The sequence below is a fragment of the Homalodisca vitripennis genome, chromosome 8, assembly GCF_021130785.1.
Source record: "Homalodisca vitripennis isolate AUS2020 chromosome 8, UT_GWSS_2.1, whole genome shotgun sequence".
NCBI classification, from domain to species: Eukaryota; Metazoa; Arthropoda; class Insecta; order Hemiptera; family Cicadellidae; genus Homalodisca; species Homalodisca vitripennis.
The window spans coordinates 58,965,262-58,982,997 of NC_060214.1; positions in this window are offsets into that span (position 1 = coordinate 58,965,262).

Below are 17,736 nucleotides of genomic sequence, written 5' to 3' on the forward strand. Positions count from 1 at the left end.
GATGAGTATGCCATTCCCTCACAGAGACATATAAGAGCTAGTAACGAGTGTATTTTTAATAGACCTTTTCATTTAAAACATGCCGTTTCAACTTAAAGGTGAAATTAAACGTGCTTAAATAGGATAGATTTTACTTTGGGTTAAGTAAATTATAAAATACAATTAGCTTAATAAGATAATTGTAATGGATGTAACTAATGATAAGATTGTTTTAGTACATTTTAATACGTTAGTTTATCAAAAATCTTTAAACAGGGATCTTCCTTTCGTTTGTATAAAGAAAAACATGCCTCTGTTTTCCAAGATGGAGCAAACTTCAATTTGATTATAGAAGCATTTTATAAATAATTTCATTGAACTTTGATTTAATGACTTTATTCCTGGGTATTTTTAAAACTGTTACCGTTCAGGAATTTTAGTCGTGTATAGAGTTTTAGAATTCGTCCGGAATGTAAATGGAATTAAATTATCTTTCTTTGTTGCAAAATTATCTTGTTTATCTCAAGTGGTACTATATATTATTTTAGATTTTATTTTAGTGTGTTATTGCTTTTTAGTTCACTCCCAAGCTTATCGAAACTTTCATTATTTAATGACTACTATGAAATCTAACTTAGACTAATTTACAAAAATGTGAATATCATGTGGTACGTATCTCGAAAACTTTGATACGTAGACTTTATATGTTGGTTGAAACTTCATTTCTACAAAGACCAGAACTGTATAATTGCGCATGTCCAATCATGGAATTTGTCTGATCGTAATTTTTGTGTCAATTTAATTTCTGTATGAATGTATGTCCGCAGAAAAACTCAAGGATACAAGTTATAAATATTTGTTAGCTCGGAACCTCAGCGAACCTTATTACGGGGTGTGTTGTACTCCTACCTTGTTACTATCAAATTATTAATATTTTTCTTTATTTACTTATTAATCAGGTGCTGGTTATTAAAACAATTATTATTAATACGTTTCCTCCCTCCATGCATATTTTTCCATAAATATAAACCATGTGGCACATCTTTATACCACCTGGTTCTTCACCACAGACCAGCCATCACATATTTGTGCCACCTGGTTCTTCGCCACAGACCAGCCATCACATATTTGTGCCATCTGGTTCTTCATCACAGAGCAGCCATCACATATTTGTGTCATTTTGTGGGATTAAAGTAGACCAACGGACCAAATTAATATAAAATAAATTCGATCAGACTACCTAGGTAAACGTTGCTACAAAATTAACGTCATTTTATAAACGTGGATATCAATTGGCTTTCAAAACTTCTAACAACATCGGCTTAGTAATCAAAAAGAAAATTAATTCAACAAACCAACATCAAAATTTAAAATTTAACAAGAGTGGTGTATGCAAATTATACTACAATGATTTTCAAAACCACTATAGTGGACAAACCGGCCAATCCTTTAAAATTAGATTTAATGAACATATAAAAACATTGAAGACATCATCAAATTAATAAAAAGCTAACCGTTTAAATAACATCGGCCATACCTACACAAACACAGAAAACAGTTTTGGAAGTTTACACATAAGTCAACTATTGTCAACTTTAAAACATTATGAAATTTATAAAAGTGCCAAAATTAATAGCCAAGATATTCTAAACAAAAATACTATTTGGTAGACTTTTGAACGATATAAATTGATCGCAAATAAAATTCAATACAAACATTTATCCTCGAAGTTAGTGAATAACATATGAATATTTGGATAAAATTATTTATTTACTTAATTTAACTTAACTTAAAAGTATCTGAGGATGATTCGTTAAATTTAAATGTACATATGACACATAAATTCTATAAAAAGTGTTAAAAGTTTCATAATTGTATACTTTTGTTTAAATTTACTTTTTATTGGTCTTAGAACCTAAGAGTGCACGTTCGATAATCCTATATACTATTTTTTCCGACACAAATGATGATAATGATAAAGGAAATTGAAATCATTCTCACTTATTAATGCCTAGGAATGAAAAATGTCACCAATAAGAGGGGAGACATTACTTCGAATGCAAGCATAGTAGTAGGATAAAACTAGTCCATATGTGGAATTGACAGGAGCGACCAGATGATCACCTATCACTCAACTCCATAAAAATTCTTACGATGGAACATGAAGGATAGCATTCTTATAGACAGCGTGAACTTCTTCCAGAAGCTTTGCCCTGAAGATAGTAAAATTTCTTGCTTGCTCATCAGAGATTCAATAAAAGAGAGTCACCTCGAAGTGCAGTCGACTCATCGAGCAATTTCTGTGAAACGACCAAACAAGTTACCCTGAACTGAACAGCACCTTTCTTGAAGCTCAAAATAGCCTCCGATGTCAGCAATACAGGACGACCAAAAAAGAGGGGAAAACGACCTTTTATGTTTGCATAGTGTGCAAAGACAGCAAAGAGAAATGGACAATTAATTTTATATTGCTTCAGAGAGTGGCATAAAAGCTAAATGAACCCTAAAAGTATCGAATTTGTGTTTATAACATGTTACGATATTATATCAATAACTTCATTTATAACCTTTTTAGTATTCAAGGCTATGCAGTATGTAAATATTATACAGTTCAATTTAGTAGTTTTTTTAGCATACTCCTGTACATTCTAAATATAGGTAAATTTGTATGTGCCATTTAGTCAAAGGCAATAATAATGAAATATTTAATGTTATAGACCCGAAGGCCTACAATTTTCATCCACTATAAAACTCAATAAATCATGAATTTTCATTGATATTTTTAATTTTATTGTAAACAAATCATCATTTCTGACAAAACACACATGCTTCAACAAGTTTGAATTTTTGTCTATTTTTATGAGTCGTGGCCATACTTAGTGTCCATAATTACAGTTTCCTATTTGAACAGTGGTCTATAGATTTTGTCGGCCCGGCACATACATCTGCCGGGCGAACATGTTAACCTTGTTTTACGTGTTCAAAAAACATTTCGGTTATCAGCCTTTAAATCGATAAAAATCCCTAAAATATTATCGTATCTCATTTAATAATTATGATATGGATTTTAAATAATTATTAATTGACTATTATGAATAAATATTCTATATTGTATTTTAGATTAAATAATAATAATAATCTAGAATAAAAATTAGAGTTGGTTAAATACAAATAAATTATGCAAATGATACAACACTATGAGGCAAAGGGGTGTAATATTTGTTGTTAAACATAGTTTTTATGAAATGAAAACGTAAGTAGCCACGAGTACATGCAACTCCTTTTGTCATAGATTAGGAAGAAGGGGGAGGAAAAGTGATGATGGGAGTGATTGTCACTCAGTTCAAATGTCTTAAACTTTCAAATCAACCAGAGAACCTGTCAGAGAATGTATCTCTTGGTTTAACACACAAGATTCATCTCGGTTTAGAACTTTTAACTCCACTGTTAAAATACTTCAACTTTACGTCAACAGACCAAACTAGATGAACATTTTACAGTTAGACAAAGGCAAGCTTCATATCAACAGTTAGACTAACCCGGGCCTTTTATTTGAAATAGCCCCAGGGAGTCCATACTGACATTGGAAGTTATTGTTTGACTTCATGCTCTTTTTATTTTATTGTAATTGTTATAGTTTACACGTTACTAAGATTTTACCGTACACGATCTTTTATATTTACTCATTCGCTAGACAATTACGACATAACAATAGACATTGTTACCACTTGTTGTGGATTTTTATCAATGTTTTAGGAAATATGGGATTTGCGTAAGTTAAAAAAACAACTACTAACGTTTGTTTACAAATTTGAAAATTATTTATTAGTAATTGCAAAACATCTTTTAATACAACGCTGTAACACTAGGCATCCTTGAAATGATATCAAATTTTCGGACATTTGGAAAATAACATTTCAAAATTTATATAAAATGTATAACAGAACATTTTTAGGATTGGAATTCATCCTTTTCTTCTGGTGTACAAAACCCTAAGGCAGTCATAAAAAAGGATTTGACCTCATTTCAGTCACGTACATAATACTAAAGTGTTAATTTGCAGTTTTAATTTAACCTATATTAGATAACTATAATGCAGTATACTATTTCGCACTACAGTTATTTTAAGAGATGGGAAAAGGTTTTATTACCGCTAGAGGAAGAGCAGTAAAGCAAAATGTTCAATGACAGTATTGCTTATTGTTTTATATTTCTAGATTGTAATAATACAGGCATTCAACATTTTAATTTAACCTTTCAATAAAGTTAAATTTTACGTAAAATCTTAACTACTGGTACCAAATGTTGGAAGAGAATGTTATGTAATTTTAAATGGTTTAAACATAAAATTACCCGGCCATTTGGGGAATTTATTTAAATACATATATGAGTACCTTTTGGCACTCATTTTGTATATATATATTGTATAAATGTACACATTTTGAAAAAATACAGCAGTATTATTATACTCTTGACCGAAAGTGGAGTTTAAAAAATAAATGTTTAACGCCAATGACATGAGAGTCGGAAGCCGGAATTTCATTAAATAAATCGTATTGCGAATGTTCTAGTTTTTAAGAAAAATAGAAATTAAACCCACCACAATAAATAGTTATCAGTAAAAACAGGTATAGGCCAAAACTTAAAATTTGCAAGCCTATCCATGTTCGGATTCCATTACAAATCCATCCTCTTTGGTACTTCTTGTAAGTAATTTGTATATAGTATAATAATATGTTCCTAACATAGTATAAATAATAAGCAATTGTATAGATTTTAAGCCAAGCAACATGTTTGCTCGGCCATGTTGTGTTTGTTATACAAAGTTTATTCAATTTTAGCACGTATTTCCCGTAAGTCTTTATTAATGGTAAAAATAAAAAAAACCTCTTCGGGAAAGTATTTCACAAAGAAAATGTGTATAAGATCTTTTAAAATTTTACTTTAAAAAATTCAAACTTGGCAGGGATTGGGACTGCCTGTGCTTAAAACAGTTGCCTTGCATTCACCATTGCTTCTAGAACCAACAGCTATGGCTTCAACAGCTATGACACTGTTATGCGCACTCAGGTTAGAGTATTACATGATACTAGGGCCAGTCCTTGGGCTGGTCGTCACCCTTCTACCATATAATACTCCCCTCCCTTATTAGGTTGGATATTTGATATATCGCTGTTTACGTCACGTCAAGAAAATTGTGTAAATTTCTAAATTCTCACAGTGACGTTTTATACAAATACTGAATAACAGCGTTATGGGTTTTTGGATTATGTACTATCTCATAATTATTGTAGTGCAGGTAGACATAAACCAGAAGAGTATTTTTAAAAGACGTTTGTGATAAAAACTAAACTTATTTGATTCTCAGTTGATATTTTAATAATATAAATAAAAAAAATACTCCGTTTGCCTTTCTTTTTCTTGCTTACCTGGTAGCATACTTCGATCCGAGTCCCTTTTTATACCCTCCCATTTTGACCACCACCACGAGTCGTAAACATTAAAAATTATGTTATCTTAAGATGAAATTTAGTATAAATTTAAAGAACCAAGTTGGGTATTTGAACCATAAGAATTAGCTCTGAGCTATTGGACGTACACGACCTTAAACAACAAAAAAGTGAAGGAATACTTCCCAATTTAAGTATCACAGAGGACAAAATTTTCAGACAAGTTCTAAAAACCAAAGATTATAGCGCTAATATGTCACCTAAATACGTGTTTTATTAGATTTGTAAACTCGCAACGTTATTATTTTCCTTTGCCTGTGGTTATGTTACTATAAAAACTTTGGTAGAGTAAAAAAAATTACTACTGAGGAAATACACGTGATTTTTGAATGAAGAATAATGTAAAACAACCGCGTGTATAAATTTATTTAAATGTGTTAAGAGTGATTAGTTATGTTAATTATAGAAAATATTCGATTCATGCACCATTGGATTCGGGAAAAAAAGCCTAAGGAATACTATAGTTTTATTCCTCTTTCTATTGTAGTTGCAACGTCCCAAGTTCATAGTTTAGAACGTAAGAGGAAACGATGCAGTTTATTGTGACCGCCATGTTGTCGCTGCCGTTATGATTTGTTTCTGTGACGAGTCGTGTTTATTAGTAAGTTTTATTTGTGTTTTAGTGTTGTGTTTAGTGTGTGGTGAGTTGTAAGATATTGCAGTAGTGCAAATAAATATACGAGTATTTTAGAATAAATAAATTTCTTTTTACTGAAATATGTTTGATGAATTATCGAATCTGTGTAGGCTTTGGCTAAAATTCATTTCGCGTAGTTTGTTATTGTTTTTCACTTACTAAACATTATTTTAGGCACTCTTTTAGTTCTGAAATAACAATTTTCACAACCAAATATATATTTACCGTAATTTCTTTGGTTATGTATGATAACTGTTTGGACCATTCCAGGGTCATTGTTAGTCGCGTACGATATGTACTGTTATTTTAGTAATACATGTAGTAATTGTGGAATCAAAATATATGTAATATATTTAGACACAGTTTATGGTTTTCTAAAACTAAATAAAATTTTCCATCAGATGTAAACCATAGATTTATAAATTTGGATATAATACAAGCTTTGAAAAACATTTTATACTTTGCTCTTTGAAAATTTTTCGCAAAAGTTTTGAGTAATGACAAAATGAAACTTTTTTTCGACCCTTCAAAAAAAAGTTATGGAATTTATTTTACTGCTGCTGTACAGTTTACTTCATTCTGAGTAATAAAAATATGCAATATAACATGTATTCAAGTAAAACTGTATTAGTTAAACTTTTATTAGCACTCTTACATATACACCCTTTTTTCACAATTTATGCGCATCGCTGCTTTTTGTTATATAGCGTTATTATAGTTTCATAAATTTGTATAATGCTTATGTTTTTCTGAAACTAGAATAGATTTGACACAAATAGGCTATCTCACTTTTATATGTTTCTTACTATAACTTGGTTTGCTAGGTATGGTCCCCCCAAATTAAAAAAAAATGTAAATTTTGAAGTTTAGTAAATTTTTAGTAACAATTTTTTTAAGGCCAACTTTAAATGCTAATATTATTATATGTTTAATGCTGAACACAAAATATATACTTCTATATATATATTATATATATATATATATATATATATATATATATATATATATATATTGTTTTACTTTATATTTTTAATAAAAAAAACCCTTGCACGAGGCTCTAAAACATGCTGCCAATACAGAAATAAATTACCGTCACTTGGAGGGTTAATCAACTGCATCAGCGGTAGTGATAACTGAAAAATATGTAACGTAGTGGCCGGTGTCCATGGAGTAATTAAATATAGTTATACAGTAAAGGAGTATGTTATAGTAGTTCTGCTGTCCTACAGATAATTATCCAAATTCATGAGCTGCTACTCGTAAAGTCTAACTCATGCCTTAATTGTTTAACATCAATATTCATATAATATATATAAAGCCATACATGCAAAAAAATCTACGTGGGTTGTATTCCATAAAAAATTGATGTTTTGACTTATCCAGTTGAAGAATATTGCAGCCAAAACCTTAGAGGGTTCATTGTAGTCTCAGTGTCACAGGTCAGAAGAATATAACACGAACGCAGCTGACTTTTCCCTTATTAACTTGAAGAAATATTTATTAGAATGCCAATGTTCTGAAAAATTCGTTAAATGTATTAGTTTTCCAATTGTGTTTTCATGGTAACGAGATATAGTCATTGTTAGTTGAGAAATAGAATAATCTGAAGAGTCAGTTTTGTACAATTTCAGGTAGAGAGATCATTTAAATCTTTACACCAAAATGTTACATGTTTGGGATGTCCAAAATGTTTTTGGATCCCTACATTACGTCTTGCGATATACAGATATGACGGAAAATGTAAAATGAATAACTGATATTAATCTCCTAATCACGTATTAAAACATATAAGTAATATAATTACAAACGACTATGATAGAAATCGGATATTATTCAATAATCAAATATTACAAGATTAGGAATGTCCACACTGATGTAGTATCCTGGGCCTTAGAGCTGACGCAGCTCCTGATCGGTTTCCATCAGTACTGTAAATTTTTATTAGTCGTCTATTTGATATATTTCATAACCAAAGAGAAGTTTAGGGCCTAATCTTTGAGCAATAAAATTATAGAGTACAACGGAATAATGACTCTCGAATGGAGGCCAGCTTCTACAGAAAAATAACACACACACGCATGCTGCCATATTATATATATATATATATATATATATATATATAAAACTAGTAGTTATCAGTCTTTTTTCTCGCAAATTCATATTGACATAAGCGTAATACACCTATTCATATATGATACAGGTCTGCAAAAAGCGTTTTATTGTTTTATTTTAACAAATGTTTATTTGGTTATTTGTCGATTTAAAAATTGGCATTGGTTTTTTTCTAGCATGTAATGTGCGCCTACAAAGTAGAAATATTTAAAAGAATTTCAGAAACGTGAAACTTTTTATTTATTTATATTAATTAAGATTAAGTAAAATAAAAATAAACAATGATATTTAGATAATATAAGCACAATAGTGATACGCATGCGTTGCAAGTCTTTATAAGTTATTATTAGAGTTTGTAAAAACGTTATATTTTTTAATAATAGCTTATTTTGGTACTGTTTCGGATGTGTTCAGTAATTATGGCTACAGTAAAAACCTCTATAGTTATGGACCTTGTCATATATTTCCGGTCTACGATATTTATGGTACCATAGTGCAGTGTGCCTTGTAATTCCGAATAAGAAAATATGTCTAGATATATAGTACTGACAATCATACTTCGGTTATATTGCGAATATTTCCAGCCGTTTAAATAGTCCGATTACGGTGCCAAAGTTTAATTTTCCTTCTTGCAGAAACTATATACGTATGTAGCTCTCTTAAATCTACTTTTGTCTAAAAGTGTCCACCTTCGGGTTTGTAATCTACTCTCAGTCTAAAATATTTCCAGTGCCATAGTTGAGTATACTTTGTTGTCACGATGAAGAAATTACATAAATATGCGTAGGATTGGAAAGCCTAATACGACCTAGGGGATATCCTAAATACTCTCTATCTACTTCTGGTGTGAGGAGAAAACCCTTATTAAGCGTATGTTACATACAAAAATGTACGATTATGTGATATTACGTAATAGAGCATTCTGTTTTTTTCCGGACTGGAGACCTGACAAGAAAGGACCGTTGACTGATGTCAGTATTCATTTCTTTGTTTTCCGTAATCTGCTGTTAAAAGTCCCATATCACAATGTCAAGGAAGCCCAACAGTTTGGAGTAACTTATGTGAAAATATTTACAGATTTGTTCATTAGGGTTGGTCTTATAACAATGTTTAAATAGTATTTACAAAGTATTAAATGTTTTTAATTCTTAACTGTCGTGATTTGGAGTAAAATTTATAGTAATAACTGATTGTTTGGTATTTGTATTACACTACTAATCAAGCACTGTATTTTAAATATTTTATAAACTTTAAATTCAATTAAATGTTTCAACCGTTTTGAAGAAACTTAAATAATTTATCAAATGTATTAGATAACATACCATTCTTAATTACAAATCAGATTTTTTATATGTAGCTATAGCTTATTATTTTTATTCACTGTACTTATAAATACACACATTCTACTTACCTATAGTTTTTCACGTGTTGTACTAATCTGACCATCCAAAAATATTACAAAATCCTTCTTTTAGTAAACGTAAAAATTATCAACCGTGGAGGAAGAAAAGTTTAATTTCTGTCTGCCTGTCTGTCCGTGTGATATATACACGTTTGACTCTTCCTCATTCATGACTAACTCTTCAAGTAGGGCCGATCCTATATTCTCGTCCTTTCACTTCCTCTCGAGTCACCCGTATGACCTTCAGGCGCTCATCTCTGGTCACCTCCTCATAGGTGCCCCCATGGTTGGCATACCAGAGCCCAACCTAGGGGAATTTCCCTCCAACAGGCAGAAGCACTGACAGCTCTTCCTGGCTCTTCAGCAGCGATTCTGGAACCTTTGACGCAGGGAGTACTAGCACACCCTTCAGCAAAGCGTGAAATGGCACTTTATTACAATTTTATCATGAACGTTTTCTCATGTTTCTGAACAATTAATTTAACTTGTTGCCATGAAAACAGTATTTTTAAATTTACAATTATTCCATAAAATGTTTAGTGCGATGCAATGGCTTCACGAGGGTAGTCTGATGAAAACAATAAGCCGCATTACGTTGCTCAAAGCTCCAAGCTGTGGCGCTAACTACCGGACATCGGACCAGCGGGACAGCTGTATGGGTTTGGTAGGAACATTCTTCAACATGATAAGTCAAAAATTATATATACGTGTATTTGATTTCTTTATGTGTAGTATACAATATTCAGTAGATGACATTTGTATATTTCTGTAAGAAGTATTTAGTGTGAGTGTGATACTACTATACGTATATGCTAGGAAACAGCCAGTCTAGATGTGATATGAATAATTACCTCCAAAACGTACACTTGTACTAATAATCTTTTGCTCATTTAAAATAATTAGTGTTTATTTTATTAAGTGGCGTTTTAAAGATAGTGCGCATGGAGTTGACACACAAAATCCTGACTATGCGCGTCATAATGCTCTGGTATGATTTTTCTATTTTAAGGTACATTTGTGAATTAGCCTAGTTCATTAATCCACCTGCGTAACTCAAAACGTAGTATTAATGGTTTCTTCTATCAAAGAATAGTTGCAAATGTGTGAAAAATAATTGCACTTTCACAATCTATCTATTGTCAAATCTGAACTAAATAAGGAATGTGCAATAGCTCTAGACCTAGCTGACGTGTTATTACTAGTTACATTTATTGTACTGAAGTATGCAATTGAAAAAATGCACAAACCGCTAAGTAGTGTTCACTTCAGCAGTGTACCTTACACATTCAACCCAACATTTGTGGATTGTCTAATCTATATTCTCTAGGCACATTTAATGTCATTATTTGTAATTTTATAACCTACTAACTCTGATGCACTGACTGTTTAGCCTACTGCCCACTGTCCCCGAATTTGTTTGTTTTCTCTAGCCACGTTTACGGTACGATTTGTATTTGGTCGATTGTATGGGTACAAGGATATGACTATCTTTAAGGACTGGCTTGGAGTTACCAGGCTAATTCTAGTGGATTTCTCTATCCAGAAATGCGTTGCGAGTATCAGAATTTTAGTTTCGTATATGGCGAAATTATGTGCAATCGAAAACTAATGTACGTTTTGACTCTTTATCTGGTAATTCGAACGATTTCATAGGAATTCTGAGATTTTTATTATAGGATTTGCAAGGATAGGTAATGTGAAAGCGAGGTGGATATGCGCAGTTCAGACACATCTATGCAATATGGTTAATATATTATGCGGAGCCAAAATGTAATAAAACTAGTTTTAATAACATCTTAATGAACATCTTGACGTGGTTTGAATAGGTATTCGTAAAATTTGAGTTACTAAAACGCTATTAAGTGCTTTTTATTTACCGATTCAGCTGACCAAACTTTGTTTACTTTAATGGTTTACCCTACATCTTCAACCTCAAATGTATATATTGTAATATCTGCATTCTATAGGTGCACTAATCGCTACTTTCATAACATACTGACTCTAGTTTCCTGAATTTCTAGCCTGTTTTCTATAGGCGTGTTTACTGTAATAATTTGTTAAGCCTGCTGACTCAAATATACAGACTGTCTACCCTACGCCCAACAGGCCCGCTTACTATTACATTACTTTGCAATAATAGTTACTAACCGACTCTAGTCGCCAAATTATCTCGTCTGTTTTCTAAAGTCGCGTCTACTGTTATGATCTGTATGACTGATATTACACACGGACCCTAGGCCCCTGACGTTTTTACCTGTTGACTGTAGGGAGTTTTACAGTAATAATTTGTAACCATGATTAACTGCGGACTCTAATACCCTGACTGTCTATACTCCTTCGTATAGTCAAGCGGAATACGAGGAACTGTAACACTGTTACAGACTCTAGTACAATAGCTGTCTTTTTTTACTGTCGCGTTTACTGTAATTATTTGTGCCACTGATTACCTACTGGGTCTTGTCCCTTGACTGTTATTATCTTATTTTAACGGGCTTATACGGTAATAATTTACAACATTTATTACCTTTTGACGCAAAACTCTGGTCTGCGTTCGATAACCACGCTTACTATTATAATAATTTGTTATAATGGTTACCTACGTATGCAAGTCTCCTTGACTGTCTAGTCTGTTGGCTATAATCGCGTTTACTATAGTGATATGTAACACTGCAAACCTACCCACTCTATTATCCTCCTGACTGTTAAACCTGTTTTCTTTTGTTATTTAGAGCTAGAACTTGCAACACGTTTTACCTTCTTAAATGCTCTGACTGTCTAATCTGCTTCATATAGGCATGATTCTTCTTTATTAATGAGGAAATGATAATGCACCACCAGTGAAACTGCTGGTGTGTAGGACTCTTACCAACTCCCACTCAATCCCAAACCCCGCTCTCGGGATTGCTTTCCGCATTACTTCAAGAGGGTGCCTACTTACACTAAACCTAGAGTGGGCTCCTACAGTATCAGGTCATCGGTTGGGCAACACCGGGGTTGTAATACTTTTCTCCTAATTTCTTGATTTTCAGCACACAAGTAGAGATACTATTCCAAGTCTGCCTGTCAGAGACCATTTTCCGTGTAATTATATCCGGTGAGGTTGGCCTAAGGCAATTACGAGTTTCGTTTTCCCACCGTCTGCGGCAGAAGAACGAGTAGTTGGCGACGTCGTGCTCCGTGTCCCCACAGAGGTCGTTCCGAGCTTTTAAACTTACCCATTTTAAAGAGGAATGCTCGAAAGTTGCCATGACCGGTAAGAAACTGGGTGAAAATTAACCCCCCCGTGTTTTCCCTCCACCAATTTTTTCAGGTATTTAATCAGTCTCGCCATACAAGTTCCTCTGCTCTCTGACAGCCATCGTTCCTACCAATTCCTCTTAGTGTGTTCTCGAGATTCGGTGTCAGTTACCACACCGTTACTTTCGTATACCCGCTTCCTTTCGAAAGCGTGTAAGTCGATTGGGATGGCCCCAGACACCATAAGTACGGCCGTTCCGGGAAAAGGTTCAGTAAGCACTCGTGACACGAAGTGCTCCTTTTTACTGAACTGCTGCCATACACACTGTGTGCTTGTAGCACACTTACGTAGATCGTTCGAGACCATACCAGGCAGCCGTACAGGAGGACGGATTGCGTGACTGACATGAGCAACAGGTCTACCGTCATTCTTTGTTAGTTGGCTCCAAGAGGCAGTGGAAACCACCGCCGTATTTGCCTCCACAAAGATATAGTCTTAGACCGTAAATTTGGATCAAGTAAAGATACTTATATCCTCTCTCTGTTGAGAATTGCAGTCCTTCAACCTTGAGGTACGTTGCAGTTGTCCAGATCGCAACTCCTGATTCCTTGGCACGATATATTGGTGATTAGATCCAGTAACGTCCTCCATCACCCTTCATTCAGTGATTCTTCTTAGAGCTTTTCCACCGCAAAGAGATCTGAGATGGTAAACTCAATTGCATTCCCCATGTGACTGCATTTGCGTTAACATCGCCGCCGAAAATCATGTTTCCCCCGAGGAGGTAGAGTACATTCTCCAGCTTGTCCGGGAAATCGACGACGTTTTAATTGGGTGTGAATTAGCATCTGATCGTTACTCACCCCCGGAGGCACCGTGGCTCTTAACGAACACGTTCCAACGGTGCGTAGGATACCGCATAACCAGTTCTTCTCGCTTATTGTAACAATGTCAATTTTATTTTCCCGGACGAGTTGCGAGAGCAGATCGTCCGCAACTCTACTTCGGTACAAGTTTCTCTGGAGAATTTTAATCCCCGTAAGTTTTTATTGGCCTTGTCCAGGACCTGTCACATGACAGAAAATACCCTCATACCTGGAAGGTGTTCCTATTTTTGGATACTTTCAGCCCTAGAACATGACAATAACGGGCTTCCACCTATCAGTCGTTCTACCTGTAAGACACCTCCCCACACTTTAAACAAAGCCTTAAAACTTTCTGTACAGCCCTCTGTAGTCCACTGGAGGTGGCCGAAACAGAGCACCGGAAGCATTTCATCACCTCCAATCTCCAACAGATCCTGCAATAGTCCAACCAACTTTTATAGCCTGCTTGCTTCACTGCGTTCAATGACTGCCTTAATTATTACTTAAATATTACTTGCCCATATAGAATGATAAAGGAGCGATCTCATAGGAAGAGTAATGCCTGGATTACTCAGGATATTCTCTACTTGAGAGAAAGGCTCAAATTTTACCATTAAATTTATTTAAAATCAAATAACGAAAACTTCAAAAATTTTTATAGAACATTTAAACAAAATTATCGCAAGGAAATAAAAGCCGCTAAAGCACGACTTATTGAAAAAAAATTGGAGAACGCAGAAAATTTTTCAAAAAGTGCGTGGGAAGTAATAAAAAGCGTTACATCACAAAACAATCAAATCCGAAACTAAAAATTGACGGTGAATTAACAGACGACCCACTTCTAGTGGCTAGCGAATTTAATAATTTTTTTTCGACTGTGGCTGTACCAAGCACATCTTTCAGTTGTGACAATCTTGTAGAAAATGTAGTAGTGAGACCGGTCTCTTCCATGGTTCTGTTTCCTGTGGGGGAGGTGGAGATGGCAGTCGTCTTGAGAGACCTCAAGCCGAAGAAGTCCAGCGACATCAACGGAATGTCCGTGTGGCTGATCAAGCGTTGCTTCAAGCACATTTTGACACCACTTACTAAATTGATAAATCTGTCCTTCGCCCAAGGCGTTTTCCCTTCAGCTTTGAAGACAGCAAGAGTGGTTCCGATCTTTAAAAAGGATGATCCTTGCATCGCAAGTAATTACCGTCCTGTATCCATTCTTCCTGTCATGAGCAAAATTTTCGAAAAGGTTTTCATTAGAAGGCTTGAAGGTTTTCTTGAACAGTTTGAAATTCTTAACCCTGAGCAGTACGGATTCAGGAAAAATAAATCGACGATTGATGCTGTAACAAAACTCATTGACTGTGTTGTTGATGGCTTGGAGAGGCGAGAACAAGTGCTCAGCATATTTCTCGACCTTTCAAAGGCCTTTGACTGTGTGCATCATGGGACATTGTTGCATCAGTTATGGACATGTGGTGTTCGAGGTCAGCCGCATAAATGGCTTTCGTCATACCTCAGTGGCAGAGAGCAGTGTGTGCAGATCGCGAACACCCTGTCAGGCAAAGTAAAAATGCAGTACGGTGTTCCCCAGGGTTCAATTTTGGGGCCCATACTTTTTCTCATTTACGTCAACAGATTGAATTCATCAATTCAAAATGAAGAGGTGATTCAATATGCGGACGATACGACTCTCTGCATCAGATCAAGTACGAAACAAGATCTTGAGATCAAAGCCTTTATTGAACTAAACGCATGCATCGAGCACTTTTCAAAGATAAATCTAAAAACTAACTATGCCAAAACTAACGTAATAAAATTTTGTCTCCGTCAACAAGAAGACGAATACAGACCAATTGTGATGGCGGATGAAGCTATCTTAGATGAAGCCGAATCCACCAAGTTTCTGGGGATGTACCTGGACAGGGGACTGACCTGGAGCGATCACATTGACAGAGTTTGCTCAAAGGTTGCCTCAGGCACTTATGTCTTACGCAATCTAGCAAAATTCTGCTCGTTTGATGTACTGAAAACTGCCTACTTTGGCATAGTACATCCACATTTGACCTACGGTTTGAGACTATGGGGCAGCTGTTCTAAATACAAATTTGACAGAGTATTTAGAACACAAAAGAAAGCTGTTCGAATAATTTCGAAATTAAAACCCAGAGAGTCGTGTAAAATTGCCTTCAGGGAGCTTGGATTTCTAACCTTACCCAGCCTCTATATTCTCGACGTTACCCTGTACTGCCGATTCAAATGTGAACTGGTTCAGGGCAGGGACGTCCATCAGTACGAGACCAGAGGCAGGAACAATTTCAGGACAGAACAGCATAGAACGGCTATGTTCGAACACTTACCATCTCAAATGGGTGTCAGGTTAATCAATAAGCTCCCTGGAGATCTCAAACGAATTAATGAACCCAAACAATTCAAATTTCGATTAAGACACTTTTTGTTGTCAAAGGCATTTTACTCCGTTGATGAGTTTACGATGGGCCGCTGGGATGAAAATTAATATTTTATTATTATTATTCTATTTATCCTTTTCTGATATCCAAAACATGCAAAACATGCAAAATACAATATATTGTTAGGTTCACACATTAGTACGTGGAATTAACTGTGCCTATGTTAAGATAGGTTTTAGTTTATATATTTTTAAATCCAAATGTTGAAATGACGCTTGCAATGCAACTTTGTTAATTGTTTTACTGCAATAAAGAATTATTATTATTATTATTATTATTATTATTATTATTATAATGTTTAGGTGCATTATATCGGGGTCGAGGTCCCGAATTTCAAAGGTTGCCATCAGCTCTAAACTTCGAACTGTTTCGCTTTCCCCGATCGTATCCTTCAGTCCAGGACTGAATCATGATTTGTGATTTTTCTGCCAAGTTTCAACACACACTCACACCTCCTGTTCTTGTCTGCCTGATGGCCCGAACCTCGGTGATAGAGTCAAAAGGTATAATCTGAATCTCCTTTAGCAGGTTCGCATAAGTCCTACAAGCGGCCGGTCTTATAAGAACCGTCTTCGGACAAGCCTAATTTAGGGATTTTTGTCTTGACGGTATCATCTTGGGCGGCATAGTAACAAAGTGACTTCACTTTACTTTAGCCGGCCGCTTCTCCTTTCCCGCTCTCTTCCGGTCTCCGAAGTAAGCTGTCGCGTGTATAGGCTCGATTACTGGAATTAGTTTTAATCCCAGTTACTCTAGTCCCACGACTGCTTAACATATTTTCATTAGCGAAATTTAATGTTATGATTTGTAATTAATTACTTGCTCACTCAAATACCCTGACTTTTTAGCCTACTTTCAATAGACGCGCTTACTATTATAACAATAATAAATTCTAATGTATACGCTATAAAAATGTCTAGATATGAACTGATATATACTTTTAGATACTGTTTAGCTGTCTTGAGTCGACCTTTTTTGACCTCCATTCTTTGGTTCGTTTTTCATAAATATTGTTTGTTTTATTAAGTACGGTTTAGTGAAAGGAGTTAACATAAAAGTAAACATAAAAACCGGTATAAGCCATTGGCTTCCAGAACGTTAGCTACAAATAAACCTCTTGGGTTATTCGAAAGAAGTAGGTTTAGTGACACTTGAAATATCATCAATTTATTCTCATGGAATTTTGACATATAATTAATGTCTCAAAAACCGTTCAAGATACTAAAAATTATTATTTTTTTATTTTAAACATTCCAGAACAGGTCTATTTATCCCCTTGCTTCATAAATAACATAGTTTTAAGTTTTTTTTTTATTTTTAACCCGGCAATATAGAAACTAAACAGCGTACCTAGGTGTCCAACGGACTTAGTCGATAAATTCGTAAAATAAATTTTATAAATCTTAAACTCGTTTGGACTTTTTTGAGACAGTATTATCTTTTACACAAGTCGCACATATGTATATACATACCCGCGGACCCACACGCAATTTCATGTTGAAAAACAGGGACACCGTGGTCATAATCTTT